Source organism: Corvus moneduloides, chromosome 4 (assembly GCF_009650955.1).
Source record: "Corvus moneduloides isolate bCorMon1 chromosome 4, bCorMon1.pri, whole genome shotgun sequence".
Lineage (NCBI taxonomy): Eukaryota > Metazoa > Chordata > Aves > Passeriformes > Corvidae > Corvus > Corvus moneduloides.
In genome coordinates, this window is record NC_045479.1 from 58727585 (window position 1) to 58750511 (window position 22927).

Consider the following 22927-nt stretch of genomic DNA (forward strand, 5'->3'; position numbering starts at 1 on the left):
TAAGTAATAGCTTCTTGGTCCTAGCGTGAGGTCCTGACTCATCATGGGCTTTTTCCCTGCAATTTCTGCTGTTCGTGTATCTGTAATTAATAAACATAATGTTGATGCATTTAGTTGCTATAGAAACCATTATTTTTTAGTTTCCCATGAGGATTCTGAGCAAAGCTGCAGTAAGTTTGACCCAACTCTGTCACCTTCTCATAGTCTTGAATGAAATAAGTTATGACTCCTGGGAGGAAAATTTGAATTTCTGTCTATGAGCAAAGTTCTGTAAATCTACATAGCAATCTGTTCCCAGAGACTGTTACCAAATGTATTCTCAAGACCTTATAAATTATGTCACCCAGAGGAATGGTATTAAGCTTTCTTTCATTATATGAAAACAATCAGCATTGGTAATTTAAATGTGGTTTGCTTAAACTTACTCTTAATTTGAAAATATTGTAAAATGCAAACAGTCAGTTGTTAGAATAAATAAGGTAAGAACAAATTGTAAGGAGAAGTCAGGGCTGGATACAACTTATCTTCCCTGAAATGCAGAATACAACAATCCCAAAAATAATGAAAGTATTTTATTCCTGTAGCATATCCAATGCAGTGAATTTTAGAAACATTTGGTCAACACTGACATTGCAGCAATAGGAAGTTTTAAAAGCAATTTTTGATATTTTAAAGGTATATATGGTGCACAAATGCACATGTCAAAATTTGTGCAGTTCACAAACATAATGCAACATGGCAGGAGGAGGTAGACAGAAAAACTGATGGCTGTGAGAGTGACAGGGGAAGGCACTTTGATGCATAAACTATCCCCACAAACTGGAACACAGGTATGTATCATTCCAAATGAGTGCCCCAACCTGTAGGGTAGAGAGGTGTGCTCACACCCAATAAATATCTAGATGCATTGATATAACTTTAATTGGAGGGAACTAGAGCATCTAACAGACCAATCTAATGCTCAGTGCCTAAATGAGTAAATAGTCACATAAGATTTGTGTTAGAGTACCAAAATACTGAACTACTGAGATACATGTAGGAGAGCTGATGGCTCCTTCCTCTGTGTTCATGCTCTGAAAGTAAATATAACATTGAATTTTTCTGAAGCACCTGATCGTAGACAAGATCTTGTTGTCACTATCTCTTGTGAAAGATATGTGACAGAATCACAATTTTTGCATTTAGGTAAGACTGACATAGGAGATAATCACAACTGTTGAGTATGATAGTAGTAAGACACCCAAATGTAGGCTCCTACAGAGTTAGTAGCAGTTAAGAAAGAGTCTGTACAGAGATGTCTGCCTCAGCTTGTATCCTGCTTCATGCACTCTGTACATCTAAACCTGGATTTCTGGGAAGAATCCATGCCTGCCCCCATGTTTTGAAAGCAGAAAGTTTTACATTTAGTCTGTTTGGACTTCAGCAAGGCCTTTGACACAGTCTCCATTAGCATACTCCTGGAAAAGCTGGCAGCCCATGGCTTGGACAGGAGCACTCTTTGCTGGGTCAGGTGCTGACTAGATGGTCAAGCCCAGAGAGTGATGGTGAATGGTGCTGCATCCAGCTGGCAGCCAATCACCAGTAGTGTCCCTCAGGGATCTGTACTGGGACCAGTTCTGTTCACTGTTTTTATTGATGACATGGATGAGGGTATTGAGTCTTTCATTAGTAAATTTGCAGATGACACTAAGCTGGGAGCTTGTGTTGATCTATTGGAAGGAAGGAGGGCTCTGCAGAGAGACTTGGATCGATTGGATGGATGGGCAGAGTCCAACAGGATGAAGTTTAATAAGTCTAAGTGCTGAGTTCTGCATTTTGGCCACAAAAATCCCCAACAACCTTACAAGCTGGGGACAGTGTGGCTGGACAGTGTCCGGGTGGAAAGGGACCTGGGGGTGCTTGTCGACAGCCAACTGAATATGAGCCAGCAGTGTGCCTTGGTGGCCAAGAAGGCCAGTGGCATCCTGGCCTGTATTAGGAGTTGTGTGGCCAGCAGGAGCAGGGAGGTCATTCTTCCCCTGTACTCAGCACTGGTGAGGCCACATCTTGAGTACTGTGTCCAGTTCTGGGCCCCTCAGTTTAGGAAGGACATTGAGATGCTTGAGTGTGTCCAGAGGAGGACAACAAGGTTGGTGAGGGGCTGTGAGGAACGATTGAGGGAGCTGGAATTGTTTCGCCTGGAGAAAAGGAGGTGACCTTATCGCTCTCTACAACTTCCTGAAAGGAGGTTGTAGACAGGCGGGGGTTGGTCTCTTCCACCAGGCAGCAACTGACAGAACAAGAGGACACAGTCTCAAGCTGCATCAAGGAAGGTATAGGTTGGATATTAGGAAAAAGTTTTTCACAGAAAGAATAATAAAGTACTGGAATGGCCTACCCAGGGAGGTGGGAGAGTCACCATATCTGGATGTGTTTAAAAAAAGACTGGACATGGCACTTGGTGCCATAGTCTAGTTGAGGTGTTAGGGCATAGGCTGGACTCAATGATCTTGGAGGTCTCTTCCAACCTCGTTATTCTGTGATTCTGTGAAAAATAAGTACTGGTGTATGTATGTGCAGAATCAAAGGCTGTTATATTATGGACATGTAAATGTATTTAGGAGTGGTCATGGTTCTTTAAGTAAAAGAACTGATGGATAATGTACTCTTTGACAGTACTAATACACATTAATAAAAAGGGCTCATAACAATAAAAAAGGAAAATGCCATCTTTCCAAAAGCTTTATCCTTTTTTCATTTCTCTGTCTTTTCTCTAAAATGACATTTTGACAGAGGAAACTATTTGGGTATTGCTCTTAATAGGCTCTCAAATATGTTGTTATTAGGAAATGTAATGAAGTTCCTCCCCTGTGTTCAATTCACTTCTATTTGTCTGTTTTAGGGATGCAGAAAGGGCTGAAATTTTTGCCCCTGTGAACTTTATGGAATAATGGATCATTGCCTCTAATTGTTTTCTTTTTTTTGTTGTTTACACAAGGAGGACAATTTAGGAGACTTTCTGTAAAGGCCCAGGGATGTCATTATGTCTATTGCTATTCATAATTTGATATCTCAGTGTAATTTAAAACCATTAATGAATAAAAATAAGAGTACAAGTAAACAAAACGTTTTTACAACATGGTAGGGTTGTTTTCATCTCTTCAGACATGAGTTGATATTTTTTGATGAAAATATCCATTGCACTTCTTCTGTGTATTTAATAACTAGAGTGAGGGAAAAGGAAAGATAGGGGAAGAGGTTAAGGCATGATCAATTTATAAGGGATCAGTCAATATTTTAAAGACTCAGTGAAAGTCCCTGAATACAGAACTCTACAGTTTTATCCTTGTTTTAAAACATTTTTTTTACTAATGGTATTACCTGATACTGTGGATATTCTCATTTGATTAAAATGCTTTCATTACTGTCTTGCATATATTTTAACAAGAAGTGAAGTAAATTGTGCACACCCATGTTCTATTTCAAAATAGCGTGAAGAAGCTTCCTAAGACTATATTTGCCACCAGAGCAAAAGCGATATGAAGTAAGGATGGTGTTGTTAAGATCCAATTATTGAAATTATTAGAGAGATGCCTCTGCTTGAATTAAGGTACAAATAAGACCATATGCTGAAGTCAATGGCACAGATTTTATTTAACACTAAATGAGAGGGAGAGAGACAGATGGGGGAAGGGGGTGGGGAGGAGAGGAAAGAAGGAGGGTAACAGAAAAGTAAGTAAGTAGAAAAAAGTTATCACCATTCCATAGATTTCAATGAAATCCCAATGGGCCTCTTCTTCTGATCTTCTTGGTGGTTGCAGACTGTATCAATCAAGTGGGGTGGAATAGGATTGGGGGAGGAGTCCACAAAACTCCTCTTTCATGGGGTTTATATTGTGTAGAGTCTAGGTGGGAACATCCCCTATACCACCTCTGGATGATGTCTTATCACATTTTTTATCAGCCTTTTCCCTTATCTGGAATACCAGTTTGACACTTCAGGCAGGCACACCCTTCTGCACCTGGGAGGACACTGTGTGCATCACCAGCAAAGCATCCAACCAATTGTTCCAGCCGTTATCACCAGTCTCCTACAGCACCTGGGGGTTACTGCAGGTGATCAAGGGTTAGCAGTTCAATCTCTTACACTTGTGGATACATTCTTGACCTGGGATAGCGGGACAATAGTACCACCTTATCTTGTATCAAGGTCCTTTCACAGTCCAGATCAGTAGGCATACACAGGGAGGGGTGGGTTTCAGTAGATGAGCAGCTGTTTCTTTGCAGTTTGCTACAGTAGACAATTAAGGCAATTAATCTTTGCACTTTAAGCCATTAACTATTTCAGTTTCTGACAGGTGTTCATATATTGCAATGGCCAACTATGTCATCTGCACACTTTATGACAACCGTTGCTGATTTCAGCAAAATGACAGTACTTGGTTTTACTCTCTGTGTGCCTTTAGGAAACTTGGAGAGTCCTTTCCACCCTTACTTTGGAGGAATAATACACTCTTTCAGAGCTATATATTTTTTTCCCACTTTCTCTTCTTAAGAGATGCATTCCTACATATTAATGCAATAATTTGTTGAACTGAACACAACAGAAGCAGTAATGAACTTAAGTTTTATAATACAGCCTCAAAGATTTACTGATCTGGATCTGGGAACATGAGGAACATAAAATTAGACACAAGCAATGCTTGTATCCCTTTAATCATAGGTTGATGCATGGCTTATTTCCTCATATATCTAAAATAGCTTAAAACTATTTTATACATAACTCCTGTATTTCACTGTAGGGCAACTATGCGGACAGAACACATACTGAAATTTCCCCATGCCCTCTTGCAGTGTTCTCTCTACAAAGGCAAAATTATACTATCCATGTTTTTCAGAGAAAATCTTTAAAATCGCATGAAAGTGTGTGTTGGCTAGTCTGGGATGACAGTGTTGTTCAACTGGAGAATATCTGGGAATGAGATCCCACATCAATTATAGTTTACTCACTATTGAGTAGCATTAACAGAAGTATTCACTGAAGAGATTTGAATGGGTCTTGAAAGAAACGGTGCAAATCCCTAACTCTTTTAAGGATTCAGAGATAAATTCTTTAAATCTATAAGGTGACAGTTTTAAGACACAATTGTCTCCCAAGAATTTAATGCATAATAAGTACATAGTGACTGGTGTGAGCTCCATTTTGCTCTTTCTGCTTCCTTGACACTCAGGATTCCACAACAGGTTAGCAGCAAGGCAAAGTGTTGTTATGCCAAAGCTCTTTTACACACACCCTTTTAAACATAAATAAAAAAGTGGTACAGGAAAAGCTCCAAAAAGACTTTAGGAGAAAGTCTGTGACCAGATAACTGGAAGTGAACAGGAAAATAGAAAACAAGATTCCAAAATTTGGTAGGAATGCAATTATAGAAAGTCCTTAAAATCAAGGTGGAAGGCTTCAAATCCCTATACAAACAAGGGGAGTAGGTGAAATTATTTAAATTAGGGAATGATGTAATGTATGTAAATATGAGTAGATGAGACCTGCCAGGATGATTACTCATTAAAATAAATCATGATTTCATCCAGCAAAGCAAATTATATGAATCCAAACTTGAAACCTATGAGATACAAACCAGTTATTATTGAAATAACACCAAGAAATTTTGTCTTCTACTAAAAAGAATATGCAGTTGTGACACTTCTGTCTTTATAAAGTTCTTTCTAAGAAAACGTTCTTTTTTAATGCTACGAGACCTGCCCCATTTCACATGTTCACGTAACCTAGAGGAATAAATAATGCAGAAACAAGCCAGTAATTAAATGAAAGAAAAAGAAAAGGCAAAGAGAAATCATAAAGATTTCAGCAGGATACCAAATGAAAGTGTTTGGGGTCAGGTCTCTCCCAGTATGGGACCTTAAGTCATTGATCTGTTTTACTCTGTGAGGCACTTTGGTGTTTTCTCTGGTTGGACTTAATAAAGGAGTCAAACAGTGTGATCAAGTGCAAGATAAGAAGATTAACTGATAAACAGAAACACAATATATTTTTCTTTATTTTGACTGTCAACGAGATGAATTTTTTGTTTTGCATTGTGGAGTAATTAATAAAATTAAACTACAAAAATATTTATCTTTTTTTGGTTAGCTTATTCATTTTTCAAATTAATGAGGCCAAGAAATAGGTCAAGGTATATTTAACTGTGTGTAATACTGAGGACAAACCAGGAATCCAGACATATCTATCACTTGCCATTGATTTTGGGGGTCCTGACACAAATCACAGACCCTCTAGGATCCTAAATGGAGAGAAATGTTATCCACACTGCACTCTTGGGGTGAAGTTGAGTCTCTTGTTCTTTTGTTTACTTTCCTCCAACTTTCTCCTTCTTCCTCTCTTCCTTCTATTCTTTATCTGTTTCTTTCTGGAATTCTTTCCTAAAATAAAATTCTGTCTTAAAATTTTATCATTAACAAAAAAATTTACACCCAAATCTCTTGCTGTTCTCCTCATTTTAAATTGTATTAAATTTACCCAATCTATGTCTTTTTCTATCACTCTAAATTTGTTAAAACAGATTAACATATACATAGTCTAAAATATTGAATTTCATAATTCAAAGACAAAAAAGATTTGAAAAGAAAATATAAAAAATAATTTGATGGTAAGAATTCCTTTGTGGTTACCTGTGAAAGTAAAGGTAAGGTAAACTTCAAGGTAAAAAGAACCCTCAGTTTCTGTCTTTTAAAATACTTTTCGGATGTCCTCTTTCAGAGCATCTTAAAATATGTTAACTTTAGTGTAATGAGAAAAATTGCTTAAAATATGCCACTTTAAGAAAATTAAATCTGGTGTATGTGTTATGTGACAGTACTCAGCTAGAAATCTTTCAATTTAATATAGTTTTATTTTCTCATCTATACTTCATTGGTCAATAAAGCAGGTAAATGATCTTCAGATCCATTTACTTATTGACAGAACTATTTCTGTTGTATAAGAGTCTGGCTTTCTCAGGAATTACTTAGGTTTATATGCATACAATTTTAATTTTCCTGGAAATTACTGTTCCTTCCACAAATTTTCTTTGATTTTTTTTTAAACACTAGTTATGACAAGTCTTTCATTAGAGAGAAAGGCAATCCATTTAATATTGCTATTATACATTTCTTCAATTGAATATATATTTCCGTATAATTCAATGATACAGCAGTCATAGGTCTATCATTTGGAGAGGTTCTAGCAATGCAAATCAAATACATATCCTCCAGCATCTGTGTTTATTGGTGTAACATTGAATTCTTAACACTTGGTTTCCATTCAGAAATGTTTCTATACCTGGTCTTTTGCTGCAGTCATTTTCCTTATGAAAGTCTTAATAGAGTTCAGGAAACCTGCCAAGAATTACCTCTAAGTTTCAAGGTCACCTTTCCTGTGTGGTGTAACTGGAATGGCTCAAAGCCTATGGGATAATACAAACAATTTTGCTAGTATTCTTGGCTGTTTACCAAAACAGAACATTTTATTTGTACACCGAGAATTTTCCCAATAACAATTTTTTTTTCAGCCATGACTTTTCATCAACACCACTGAGAGAAATTAAATTGAATATGTCTATGGCCATACATATCACTTCTTGAATTTAACTGACTCAAGGCAAGTACTTAGTAAACAATATCAAAATTATTGTGACTAGTGGACTAGATTTCCCTCTTGTTCATTGATTGCTCAGCATACTGTCCCTTTAAGCTGTGCCCTCATCAGCAATCATATTTGTTTGCAGACTTCAAGCCTTCGCAGATAAATAGATAGATGTGTGAGAGAGACAGAGAAACATGAAGGTCTGAAATGATCTTTTTCAAGGCTTTGGTCTTGTAAACAGTTCCAACATGCAGAATGAAATAGGATGTTTGTTTAAAGTCTCACTGTATCTGCTCTGAGGCGGATTCTGCTCACGCATGACATGGTCTGGGACACAGCTCTGCATGAACAGCACCCTGTCTACACATATCTGAGGCCAGCTCTTTAAACCTCAACAAGTATGTCACATGCAACAAAACCTGTAATTTTCTCTTCTTCTGTTTTTTCCTCAAAATGAGAATGATCTCATGACATCTGGCCTGAAGGAGATATTATTACCTCATCCTTTGAAATGGTTTATAAGCTGGGGAGACAGAGCTTCCTTTCTCCCTTTCTTACAGATACTTACATACACAAATAGATATACACAACATCAGTATTTGTTCATTTATGCTTCTGAGCAGAATTGGAACGGAACCTAAAATTTAAGTCCGGCCTCTCAAATTTCAGAACAGAGATGAGCTACTGAAGGATTGGGTGTTTCAGCACTAGTACCAAGGTGACTTTCTAAGTCCTGCAGAAAGATTTCTATCTGCCTTATGTAAGCACTTAAGTGAACTAGATTTTTTTGTGAATACTTGAAATTCATCTAATAATATTGCATTAAAGGAATTCTTACTAGACACCTACAGTTTAAGTTTGAGGTGAATGCTTATGTTAGATTGGATGAGATCGTGCATGCCTTTTGTTTCTTACAAGGTGAGGTGAATGGAAATCAGGAAAATCCAGCAGCAAGGTTTCTAATGCATATATGTAAGCAGTTTGTTGTTTAAATGAAATAAATTTTTGAGCAAAAGAACATCTTAATCAGTCCACTTCATCTTGTGGGAAAAGTCAAGAGATCCAACTGTTGACTTTTTTTGATAGGAAGTTGCTGCCTTTTTTTTCCTTAGGACTAAAGACTAAAATATGGTTGTGAAAAAGGACATATTGTTAACATAGATATTTAGACACAGTACTGAGAATGAAAAGCTTTTATAGCAGTTGGTCTGATATCTTGTCATTCTGTCACCTGAGAATGACAGCCTGATGGGTTGCAGCAAGAGGCAAGGAAATTTCACTTTGAAAAACATCAGCAGCCCTTGTACATCTGTTAATTAAAGCAATCTGCCAGTGTTCCTCTTAGGCATTCAATGAATCAATGTTAAGCTAACGTGACACATTTTCACTGCTTCTGTAATAGAATTGGAAGTAACACATTTATTTATCAGGTGGCACTGATCTTCACTTCCCTGTCTGAGGATGGGTTTTGATTGTCACACTATCACCGTCTGCTCTAGGTGTGACATACTGAAGATTTTCAATCTGTTTCAGTGAAGTTATAAAATAACATGTGGACCCTATGTTTCTCCTGGAACATTCAAGCAGTATTTGAGCCTTGGATTTAGTTATCAGTATTATTGCTCTATATTTTAACAGAAATGGAGAGCAACACTTGCTGGCAATAGATCTTCAAAAAAAAGGTTTCTTTACTCTTATTCAGTCACAATGCAGGGTTTCATACAAATTTCTAGTTCAGCTCTAAAGCAGAACTCATGATTCTGGCATTTTGTTTTATTCTCAGCAATAATAGCTGGTATAAAAAAAGTACTACCTTTCCATGACTGATGACAAGGACTTAACTCAAGGGACTTACATTAGGTACCTTTACTCCTGGTTGTTAATCCTCAGAGAGGCTTAACCAAGAAAAATTCAAGTTCAGTCTGTTTCCCTAAAAAATGAAAAACATTGAATTAAAGAGAAAATTGCTGGGAAATATTAATATAGAATACAGCATATAAGCAAAATGTGATATAGACATTACATAAAAGAAACACATTAAGAGGACAATAGTTTAATAAATTGAACAGAATGACTGAAGATGGAAGGTCTAAGGTACTGAGAAATATTTTGTAAAGCCCTCAGTGAATCAACCAGCTGTGCAATCTCTTCCCTCACCCAGAGAGTTGACTGCCAAGATCATGAATGGAATGTGATATCAGTGTAACCTTGGACCATACTATTGTGAAAATTAGGAAGGTTGTGGCAAAGAGCTGTAAGAATTCTTGTGGAGCCCCAGCCCACTGGATTAGGATATGTACTTATTCACAGCCCCTTTCCCTTGCCTGAGCTATATTGTTGAATCCCTGTTACTGTTTGAACAGCACCTGATTCTCTTGATCAAGTCAATTATGGGGGCTCCTAGATGACATTTACATCAAGACTGTGTGATTAGTGGAGAGAAACAGGCTCACCAAACTAGTAACCCTTTGTAAAAACAAGGTGGGAGGGTTCTGGGACTAGTCTGCAATAACTTTTGGCAATCACATTTCAGAATCTGCAGAACAAAAGAAGTGTCTAGCAATCAATTTCACATTTCATTACAGTGCTTCTTACAGCAAAAAGGATAAATAAATAAAAAGTACACATCAGCTGGTGCTCTAGTTTTACACAACAACAACTTGGTTGTTTTTCTTTAATGTCTTGTCTAATATCTGTGCCTATTGTAAGGCATAAATCTGAAGCAGCAAGTTTTTAAAGTAGTCAGCATGTCTGGTGTGCTCTGAAACAGCCACTCTTGACTTTGAATAGCTCAGCTCCACCAGTGCATCTTAGGTTGCTGCTTTTAAAGGAATGCAGATGGTGTCTTTTCTTGAAATGAAGTGATATAAAAACTCATGTGAGTAAGTCTTCTCCAAGACGTAGTCAGAAATCTTTAGAAAAATAACACCCTTAAAAAGTAAAACTAATACTTTTAAGAGATTTCACCTTTATAATCTTCAAACATCATTTGATTTCTATTGTTAACAGAAGTGCCAGCACACTTTGGTTATTCTAATGTGTAGAATAAATACTCTATAATTACTATGAATTGTTGTACATATGTGGCAAAGGATATCACACTTTTGCACAAAAATATAATGTGGCTTATATGCAAGACAAATTTTTAAAAATAGCATAAATGCTGACAGAACAAGGGGGGAAAAAAGTCAGTTTCCATCACCTTTGCAAAATAACCTTGTATAGTGTAATCTTGAAAGCTCATAGACAATGAATCACAACTAGCATATTGCATGTGATGCAAATAGATAAACAGGAAAATAATCCTTACAAGAATGAAATCTCACAATGAAATACGAACATGCCCATGTGAAGATATTTTAAAAGTTTCAGTTTAAAACAGAAGCCAAACAATGCAAAACTAACAATAAACTTAACAGACTTGATGATGCTGGTAGTGGCAACTTCACAGAATGACTACACTTATCACAGTGGGTTGTGAAATTAATCTTTGGAATACAGCACAGATGTCCAACAACTCATTCTGGGTATTCAAGTGAGCATATTGTGTGTAAAATTTGTAAACGTGTGATTTACTACCCTTGAATCTAATGGGGTGACTCTTTCCTCCTTTTAAACAGTGTCAGTAAAGAAACTAGAAGTCTCAGAGTGGTAACATCGTATTGCTGAATCCTTCATGTGCATTTGCAAATATTTTTAGCATTTCACTTGCACTCAGTAAGGCTGCTGAAACCAGTAGTTTTTCTAAAAGATTCCTTAATGGCATTTAATGAGAACACTTTCTATGTGTTCCTGTCTGGAATCTTAATTTGTGTTAGGTAAGACACAAACACCAAAATCTTTATTAAAAAAAAGGATCAGAGAGTCAAATTTTGAGTTCTCCATTTCCAAATTTTGTCTATTTCTGAAAATTAGCCTTATTATCTATATGGGAAATATGGAGGGTTTGCATTAAACTAGAAATTTTTAGAAAGGGTATGTCCTTACACTGAATCCATTTCAGATGGGAAATCTGATGTAATATTGGAAAAACTACCTGAGCAGTCACAATTAGTGCAAAGTCTTGGGTCTATGATGTAGTTGTTGAATTATTTTCCTAATTTAGTCAATCACTGTAATGCACTATTTAATTTTAAACCAGAGAAAAAGTAGATTTCAGTAATTATTGCATCCACTTCAAAAAATTCTAGATTATTTCTAAATACGTATTTCTAGTGTTCTGTGCAATGTGGTTGTAAATAAGTTTTGTAGCATGTTTATTTTATTTTAAAACTAGAATATATTTTGCCAAGCCTTTCTGCAAGACAAGATATTCATGTCTGTATTTTACATGTAACATTATTCACTGGCTGTCAGTACATATATGATTGTTTATGTGACTGCAAATTTACATAATTTATTCAGATTCTCAAATGCAGTTAAATATCTAATTTCCATCAGTGAAATTAAAAAAATTAGGTATTTCCATTAAGATACCTGATATTTTTAGATAGTATAACATTACATTTAACTTGAAATTAGATAATACTGTAATACTACTAATATAAAAGTGATAGAAGAAAAAACATCTTCTAAGTCCAAAATTCAGAATTTTAGAATTAAAAATTGCTGATGTTTGTTTGTGAATTAACTTCTTTTGTACAGTGGGGAAATAATTTTTTTTTGTTCTGGAGTCCTACTTTTCTTCAAGTCTCAACTTTGTGTTTGCCAGCATCTGCAGAAGTCCTGACCAGTTTTGCAAAAACTGAGGTTAGTCACTGTTGCAAGTAGTCCTCATCCAGCAAAGACAGGGAAGTAAAATATTTTGACTTTTCATTTTCTTAACATTCAGAGCAATAATCTGCTAATATTTCCTGATTTAGAAGTCATGAAGAAACTGGGCTTCCTGTTCAATCATCATTTGTTTAAAAGAAATATCCAAACACTAAAGGAAGTGCTTGAAAAAATGGCAGAATTTAATAATTATATATCTAAGTGTGAGCAGAAATCACAGACTCAAAATCTGAGCCTGATAAAATTAATTCTATAATCAATTTATTCTGTAATTCAGACAAAGAGTTTCAGACATTTTCTCCTTTGAATTATAAAGCACTGAATAAAAAAGGAGATATTTATATTGTAACTTTTAAATGTTCAAAAATAAGTGAGACAAATCATACCTGTGCGTTGTTGTTTAGGTAAAATGAAGCTTGTAGAAATAAATTTTGCCAGTTTAAAAGTGAAAATCTATACAGGAGTGAATTCATTGGTCATATAATTCCAGGAAACTAATGTCTTATATTAAATTTAAAGGAAACGCAAACACCTTAAGGTATCAGAATTCATAATTGAAGGAGGATGGTATATCTAATGATGAATAACATCCTGTCTTCCATGTGAACAGAGCCTTGAAATATAGTGAGCAATCTCATAGATTATTCTATGGAGTATGATGTTTTGTTAACATACTGACCTATATTATTTTCTCCAAAATATTATTTCCTGTGCTGAAAGGGAAATAGAAGGTGCATTGTTCTAACTTTACATCTATTTTACTTGAATAAGTGGCTGGCAATGGCTTAATAGGTCCTGATCCTTTGGGGAGTTTAATGCTTAATTCCATCTGGGCTGTCTGTAGCTACTTTCACATGACTATTGTTACAAGAACGTTGTCTTTTCTTTTCCCTTTCTTTTTCTACACAAATTGCCATTAACTCTACAAAGGAGAGTGCTCTCCTGAAGACCTTCTGCAAGATAAATCCCTCCATTTTTCTCCCAGAGGTTCGATGACACAGTGTGAGTCTCACACGTCTCTTCTGTTGTGTTACAAACTATGAAGGATTCAGTAAATAGAATCAAGAAGTGACTTACAATGAAATCCTAACCACAGTCACAAAGAGATCTGCTGAAAGAAGTCAGGTCCAGGTCTGTTGCAACCAAAAATAGTTCATTTCCCATCACCATGCTGTGACTCAGGGCTTGCAGTCAGACTGCTTGAGAGCTGGCTAACTGTAGAAGAATATCAGGGATCAGCGACACTCTAAAGATATAGATTCTTTTAAAATGTGGACATTCCAAGCCATTTCTTCATTCTGTTTATAGATATAGTAATGTCTGAGGACTCTGACTTCATACTCATACCATACCAGCACTCTCGGCAACTCATTAAAATGAGACCTGCAAATAACTGAAAATGAGGTTACACCATTTTGGCTCTAATTTAGTCCCCTGTGGAACCTTTTGTTTCTCTTTTTGCTCATTATTCCTGCTGCTTACTTGCAACATTGCTATGATAAGTTTGTTAAGTTCATCTTGTTTACTTTCTTTTTCTTTCAGCAGGAACATTACTTTCCATTACTGAAATACTGAAGATTAAAAAAGAAAGTATTCCTAGATATATGTGCACCTTCTGTCGATATCAATACCAGCAGCATTTCGTATTTTTCGTCCCTAATTAGTTCAAATTATCCTGGTGTCTGATCAAAATGGTAAAAGGCTGGAAATGTTATGCTTCTGTATCTTATTTTTGTACAATCTTTCTACCTTTATTGAAAAATCTTTTTTAAAAAAAGTAATAATAAGATACATTTTCAAGGCAGCAACTCTAACAGCATTGACCTAAAATGTTCATGCTGACTCACAAAATGTCAATTCTTTGAGAAGGTAAAGCAAAAGCGAAAAAGTGGTATTGTTGCCCTATGGGTTTAAAAAGATTTGTGAATTTAGCTTTCAGAAAAAAAGTTGTCAAAATGTGAACTTTAGATTTTAGTACAAGGCAAAGAAGCAAATATGATAACATATGAGGTGTGGGATGCATCATAATAGCATTCAATTATTATCAGAAGCATTGGGTAGAACATTTTCAGAACAGAGTGACTTATTGGTGTAATACAACTTTCTCTATCTACTGTATCAACTCTCGAATTCAATATTTCCTTTACTATTACCACACTAAATAATGTTTATTCTTATAGTGCATAACAAAGAGAAAGATTCCAGAGTACTAATCACCTACAGAGGCAAAGTGACTAAGTGTTTTACTTTCTAGTCTGTATTTGAGAAAAAAATTATTTGAGAATGCAGCAAAATGCTTTTCAGTTTTATTGCAGTGAAGTGCCATGCAAAACTGCACTACTCTATAAGTACATCTTCATGATTAAGAGTATTATGCCTACATAAAACCACAGAAGAAAAGACATGAAGCAAGCAGTTTATTATTAGTACACTGAGAGAAGGGTGCTTTCATGCTTATATCTTTAACTCCATAGTTATCAGATGTGCAATTTCACTAGCAAAATGTTGAAGGTCATTTTCTTCTTCCTTCCTCTTTCTTTTTACTTCAGTTTAGAATGTTGTCTTTATTGGTGTCTTTTAATTATTTTTAGCCAAGCCAATTGGCCTTATTACACACTTGTTGAATCAGGTTACTGAGTAAATGACATCATGCAGGACAAAAGCTAACAATAGTCATATCTCATCAAAGAGTTGATATTTGCATTTAAAGTCTTTTGAAACACAAATCTGTATTATTAACTCTAAGTCAGCAGACTTAAATCCAGTCTGAATTCCCTCTTAAATTACCTGGATAAATGCATTTGAGTCTTTTCAAGATATGAACATTCATTTTCAAATCAAAGAGATTTTTTCTTAGTCCTCAGGCAATCTGGCCTTTTGAAGTCTGCAGCCTTAAAATCAAGACCAACTGTAGCAATATGTTATCAATACTATAGAAAATACTGAATGCTGGAAAGGTTATTATGGCTACCTATCCCTGAGATACTGACTGAAACCCAGTCTTAAAAACTATCCCAATACTGTTTCATCATAATTTGATTATGAATGTATGATGATTATTCAGACTTTTCTTATTTTGCAGAGTTCAAGGGAAAGTAAAAGAACTGTGGTAATCTTAGTGAAAAGCATTCAATGAATTTACCAGGACCATATTGCTCCTACTTTTTGGTAAAAGCCAGTGCAAACACTTCTCACTGTGTACCATTCAGTTAAGCTAGTACTATTGCTAAATACTTCTCACAACACACAAAGCTCAGTTGGTAATTAAAATTCCTGATGAAAACACAATTTTACCTTTCATTATTTAAAAATTTTTTTTAATATATAGCTTATCAGCAGAGCTTCATTAATTTAATGAGTGGTTTTTGGAGCTGTGAACTCTTTGCTTAGGAACAAGTTATATCAAACCAAAGGCTGCCATCTTACTATGAGTCAATTGTCTTGCAAGTTAGAAAAGGTCATGGTGTGTGTACATTATGACAATTTTTGCCTTGTAATTCAGCCTCTCCTTCCCCCATATGTGAAGTATGGGCATACAGATGATGATGTCTATCAATCAATTAGGACTAATTATTGCTTGTTGAAAATGATGTAATATACCATAATTACTTATGTTTTTCATTATTGAAAGACTGGGATATCTCTGGCTAGCCTGAGATACACTTACAGCAGGAGATGGTGGACTGATGCATAGTGATGGTTATTCCACTTATTGACACGGGAATGAACATGTTCACATGTGCAAGACAGTCATAGAATGACTTGGAAGGGACCTTAAAGATCCTTTACTTCCAACCCCCTGCCATGGGCAGGGACACCTTCCACTACACCTGGTTGCTCAGGGCCCCATCCAATCTGGCCTTGAACACTTCCAGGGATGGGGAATCCACATCCTTTTCCAGTGCCTTTCCTCCCTCACAGTAAAGAATTTCTTCCTAATATGTAATCTAAACCTGCACTTCTTCAGCTTAAGGCCATTCCTTCTTGTCCTATCATTACATGCCCTCCAGCTTTCTTGTAGGCCCACTTTAGTCTTTCATTATATTTAGGAGATTTTAATGAAATCTAACAAATAACATTTCACGCAGTTTCTTGAGCAGTAAACAAAGAGTGCTTCTGTGTAAAAATCACCTTTTTTTTTTTACAAGTAAAAAGATGTTTTCAATTCACAGAGGCTGGTAACTGAAGTTTGCACATTTGACAATATGATATAAATGTTCTAGTCATTGAAACAAAGCCAAAGGAAAATAAATTTCAAATATCAGTCATTGCCTTTTTTTTTCTCTTCTTCTTCTATAAAGTTTAAAATTAATATTGTAAGGTATACACATCCCATCCCGCCACCAGATGTTATTTCATGTTCATGTAGCCACTGATAAGCAGTAGCAACCCAGTCATTTACATTGTGACCTTATTATACCAAAGAGAATAAAGCAGCACTCTTCACACTGAAAGTAATTGGATAATTTTCAAATATATTTTGGTTTGTCTGAAAACAATCCTGAAGAAGAATTAACATTTCAGGCTGCAAGGTCTCTGAAAAAGAAGCTCTGTAGGCAAATACAGTAAGGGTGGGATGCTATTTTCAAATTAATTCAAAAATAAATTTTCCATTTTCAGGATGGAGAGCCTGTCCTTTGAGGAAAGACTGAAGAAATCTCTTCTCCCTAGAGAAAACAAAGCTCAGGAGTAACCTCATCACAGTATTCCAGTTCTTGATGAGGACAAGTGTTGTCCTCTCACTTCTCAAGGAGTCATGTGGAGAAGCTGTGGGCCAGTGGGTACCAGTTGCACTGTGAAGGGGTTTCAACTTCATAGAAGAAAGAAACTTTTTACAGCGAGAGCATTCATCCACTGGCACATGGTAGAGTGTTCATCACTGGAAGTTTTCAAGATGCAAATGGACAAGGTCCTAGAGTGAGTCCCTTCCAACTCAGAATATTCTGTGATTCTGTGATTCTGATTCTGTGATCTAGACTTCCTTTCCAAGAAAAGGTTGACCAGACAATCTTTCGAGGTCGTTCTTAACCTGCACTGTTCTATGATTCTAAAAATCAAGAAGAACATGCTTGTAGTTCCCTAGATCATCTTTCCAGGCCGTTTTGTGGATGAGTGTCACATTGGCCAAGCTCCAGTCATCTGGGACCTCCCTGGTTAGCCAGGACTGATGATAAATGAAAGAGATCATCTTAGCAAGCTCTTCTGCCAGCTCCCTCAGTGACCTTTGACAAATCCCCTCCGCTTCCACAGACTTGTGAGCATCTAATTGTCACAGCAGGTCACTAACGGCTTCTTCCTGGATTGCAAGGAGTCTATTCTGCTCCCTGTCCCTGTCTACCAGCTCAAGGGGCCAGCTGCATTGAGGATAACCAGTCTTATTATCAAAGACTGAGGCAAAGAAGGCATTACCTCAGCCTTTTCCACATCCTTAGTGGCAATGTTCCTCACTTTGCATCCAATGAAGAATGGAGATTTTCCTTGGCTCTCCTTTTGTTGTTGATGTATTTATAAAAACACTTTTTACTATTTTTCACAGCAGTGGAAATAAGTGATTTGGTATATTTATTCAATATTATTAATATTTCCCAGAATGCTTTTTATCAAGTTATTATTTTTTATTTGAAGCATTAAGAAGCTGATTAAATATGCCAAATATGCTTTATAGATGAGGGCTTTTAAGCTAGTCAGAATTAAATATTTACCAGAAGTGCTGGTCTTTTTCCAGTTGCTAGAGAAGTAGTCTAGACAACAAACTAATTCCACATGCCAAACTTGCTCACAGCTAAAATTCGGCAGGTGAACTCCCAGCAACAAGAATTGTTTAACTTCTCTTTGCAGATTTTTTCATGGATATATTTGGATTTGTTTGTGCTTTTCCCCCATTGACCTAAGTTTGCCTTACTACTTTTTGTCAGCTGTTGAGTTCTTTAATAAAAGCTATTTCTTTTGTAGTGCTACAAAAGTGACTTGTCAAATTATGAAGTCTTGTAAAGATTTGCAGCAGATCAAAAAGGAAAGCAGTCTTTAGATCAGTAAAATGTGATCCAACAGTTGACACTATGTAAATAGGAGCTTTCATAAACTGAGTTCTACTCTCAAGTCTGTACAGAACTTGAAGCCTGATTGTCAGTATATGTAGGCCAAATCCTATATATATATAATTTTTTTTTTAAATCTTCATTCTGAAAGATTTGTATTTTTCCATTGTTTTTTACTTCTGAAACAAATAGTCATGCTGATTAATTACCTTGAAGAACCCATGCTTATCCAACAGAGATTGGTTTCCCAGATATAGCCTGCTCAGTGCAACTGTTGGGTCTTCTAATGGTAATCACAATATGTGGGCCTGTCTGGAATTTTATTAGATTGCCATTAAGAATAATATCTCATTTTCCAGCTCTGCTGAGTATTTTAAAGAAGTAATCGTGTGCTTCAAATTTGGTTTAAAAAACACCACCATTGTATGGGCTGAACTATAGCAATGTAAGTTTGGCCTGCATGAGTTAAAAGATTTTGGTGCCCAAATTTTTATGCTAATTGTCTAAGCTCTTTAAAAATAATTCACCACAAGATATTTACCCGGCATCTGTTTTCTTTTGGGATTCACTTTCATAATGGAGATATTTCTAGCATCTTTTTTTTCAGTTTTTATTGTGAGTGTTATAATATCCATGGATTGCTATGGATACAAAGATTTGGATCAGTCTATTAACCTCCAAAATACTTCAGAAGCCATGTAAGGTTCAAATCAGGAGGGAAGAAAAAGAGGACAAAAATGAAACATATGCAGGACAGCTGCTAGTCTTTCTACACTATAATTAACTAGATCAACAAAGAAGTGAAAATTGGTTTTTGTATTTACTTAGATCTTCAAAGATTGGGAAGCTAGTAAGATTGTTCTATCACTGAATAGTTGCGGCTAGAGTTATTGGCACTTGATTATGCTGGCAGCCAAAACAGGATATAAAAATTTTTAATGCCAGTATATCAAAGTATACAGTCTGAGAACAAAAGAAACTAACTTCCTATTTTAGAATATATGTTTATTCATTTAGGTAAGAGTGGACAAATCATTACATGTAGGGCTCTTTTCCTAAATTCTAATGTGCACAACACTCTTTCCACTGTGAAATAATATACAAAAATCTTCAGAAGTTCATGTTTTGGCTTATATCCAATAATACATTATCCCTGAATAACAAAAAAATGTTCGAATGTTATCCAGCACCTAACCAAACAATATCAAAATTATCAGATCAAATTAGTTTGAAGCACACTTACTTTAATTTTATTGTTGATATTATCTACATATAATCCTCTAAATGTGAACAACAATATCCATATATAAATAACTGTAGGTACCTGTTCCAAAAAACAGTTTCTGGCACCCCAAGTTTTCCTTCAGATTTAAAGTGGGACAGAGAGAAAAGAGTATTCTGTTAGAGCTTGAGTTCATTCCCACATAAAATTCAGCATAAATGTAAAAATATCAGGTCTCTTGCATATTATGTTCTGTTTACTCTGAAAGGTATTACTTACCTGGAAAACACAACAGGAAATGGACGTGGGATGTTGTACAGGCTACAGCTGAAAACAGAGATTAGATTTTTATTTCTTTGTGCATATAGTTTCTAGCCCTAGTAAGGGGTTGTCTTGTAACACCATTCAGACTTAGCAAGAAGATATGTTCAATAGATAAGAGATTTAGTGAAGTATTAAAAATGTAGTTAAGTAGTATTCCATTTGTGATAGCACATTGTGTAATCCTTAATTCACAGCAGCTTGGTTTCTACTGCAGAAAGTATTCCTATTCTGTAGAACAAAACTGGATCTACATGACCCAAAGTGTCTTCATGAAACCAAGTTCTTCAGCCTGACTCATGGAGGCAAATAATTTTTTCACATGAAGGTTACCTGTGAAGCCAAAGAAAACAAAATGCACTTTCATATCTTTATATTCCTGTGTGCGAAGGTCCTTGTACTATTAAAAAATCCAAAGAAAGAAACAGTTTTAAAATCCCACAGAAGAAAATATACTGGACAACCAGCATGAGAATGGAAGGTAGAAATGGATACACTAGATAGTGATAGTCATTAGTGGAGGTGACAGTGGGGGAAGGGAAAAAGCTTTCTGTAAGAAAAAGAGAAGTTTCTTGTGACTGGTGTAAGCTCAGGGCAACAGCAGACAATGAATTGGAGATGAACTTGTTACAGACTTAAATCCAGTACTATGAATCTAGACTATTTAGACTCTTATTAAGACCCAAATTTCTCTAGATATAACAGAACGAAAGTCCATAAACTTCCATCAAAATGCCAAAACCTGACTGCAGAAAAGACAATGTATATATACCAAGTGGGAATTTAGAAGGAAACAGAGAAAAGCCCTAAAGAAAGTAGAAAGAAAATTACTGTGAGCATCAGCATTCATTCTGCAAATGAAAAATTAGAGATTAAATTGTTCAAGAACAGGAACAGAGAAAGTACCAAAAAAGGCCACATTTTCAGCAAAAGGAGAAATGGAAGAGGACAGAAGGAAAGGAGGAGGGAAGGAGGGAAAGGCAAGGCAAGGCAAGGCACGGAAAGGCAAGGCAAGGTGGGAGGGATGCAGGAAGGCAGGCAGGAAGGCAGGAAGGAAGGAAATGTTGACTGTTAACATTTACTCTGTCAGTTTAGTAGCCAAATTGTGCAAAACTTTCTTAAATCATGACCATATTTTTCAGAATCACACCCTAATCCTGCCAGCAGAATGTGTGTTTTCTTGCAGTTCTGGGTTTGGCATCATCAGTTGCCAACTGCATGTTCTTTTATTCTGAAATAAATGAGATTTCCAATATGTACTGACAATTTTTTTATAATAAAAACAAAGCTAAATTAACTAAATAAATATTGGGTTCCTGTGTTATGCTTGTCATGCTTAATTTATTAAAATCCTGAAATTTAACTAATTTTCTGATTTTTCATATCCATCTGTCAGTTCACCCATCCATTTTTGCACCTTTTACTTCCATGATATTTGAGCAGCCAGCATAAATTACAAAGAAAATTTATGTAAACCAGTTTTGAGGTGTGCTTAATTTTAGCTGATTTAACTTCCTGAATCCTTAAGGTTACCTTTTTTTGGTAGGACTATAAACAGCTCTCTGAGATCCGGATTTTCAACATAATTTTGTACAATGACATCATTTAGGCACTTATTTATAGGAGAAGATTCAGTTCTATCTGAATAAAGATATACTTGCCTGCTTGGACTTGTTTCTCTTAATTTAATCAATTGTAATCTTATGTTTAAAAATGATAAGAGCTCTTACGGGCTTAGAAAGACTAAATGAAGAACATTGAGCAAATATATTCAATAGCCAACAGAGCTGCTGAAAGAATGCAGATAATTTTTCCTTCTGAAACTGAGTCTTGCCATCCAGGCCTTTGTATCTAGAACTTCTTGCTAGACCCAAAATTATTAATTATTAAATATATTCTGGAAAAATATATCTGTCAACCATACCAGTGAAAAACCTGGGATGGCTGAAATATGAAGATAGGAGGATAATCAACTGTCACAGTTGCCTCTGCTCTCCATTTTCTCTCTGTGTATAATTTTATACATCATCTCCCAATGATTCATTAATCATAGGTTATTGGTTTCTCCCCTTTCCACATCTGTCTTTTTAAGACATCTCTATTCTAGCCACTGACTGTACAAAAAACCAATCTAACTGTACATTTAGAGAGTACAGTTCAAGAGAGCCCCCCCCAAAAAAAAAAATAAGAAAAGGGGAAAAAACTCTACGTAAATCCCACAGGGAATCTGGTAAGGGAAAGTCATTTACTCGAATGTCTCAGGTGGAGGCAGATCATGGGTGGGTCTAAGGTAAAAAGCTTAAGCAGTCCAAAAAGCATTTGTATTGTCACAGTGCCAATTCACAATAGCATCATTAGTGTTAATCAGAAGCTGTGCTTTGTCATTGCTATTAGAAGTGCACATCTGGAACCTAGAGGAGAACAACAGACTATTACAAAATGAAAGCTGAGCTTAGGCTGTTATTTAGGTCCAATGCATGAGAAAAGCCAGCAAGAGTTTGCAATACAAAAAATTTTTTTCAGAAAAACAGCTTTCCTTTTTTTCCCCCTTGCTTCATGCTAGGCTGTGTCATCATTAACTGTGAATCCCTATGGCAGGACTGCATTCACTGTCAGTGGACAAGGACACCCTTGTCTCTCCCTACTTCCTCAGAGAAGAGGGTAAGTAATTGTTTTCTGCTTCACAAATAGCTCCACAGCTCACACGTACTGACAGAGGTCTTGTCCCTCCTTACCCTTCCCTCCATCTGTACGTTCTCCCAGTAACACTTTAGTCCTTAAGTAACAGCTAAAGAAGGAATTTAGCAATCAATCATATTGCAAATGTAATTTTGGGAAATTATTCATTTTAAGGAATTTTTGAATTCTATTTTTTCAATTGGGGAACAGAGATGCAGTTACTACTGAATACTCTCATCTTACTGCTTCCTGTTTTATAGGCTTTCATTATTGTTT

General features: G+C 35.9%; 1 long non-coding RNA gene across 1 annotated transcript; it reads left to right on the forward strand.

Moving 5' to 3' along the window:
* The first annotated feature begins 6461 nt into the window (after positions 1-6461).
* On the forward strand, positions 6462-21638 carry LOC116443332. Its single transcript, XR_004239837.1, has 2 exons — positions 6462-14085; positions 17012-21638. It is a non-coding gene; the product is annotated as an uncharacterized LOC116443332 (long non-coding RNA).
* Positions 21639-22927: the final 1289 nt, after the last annotated feature.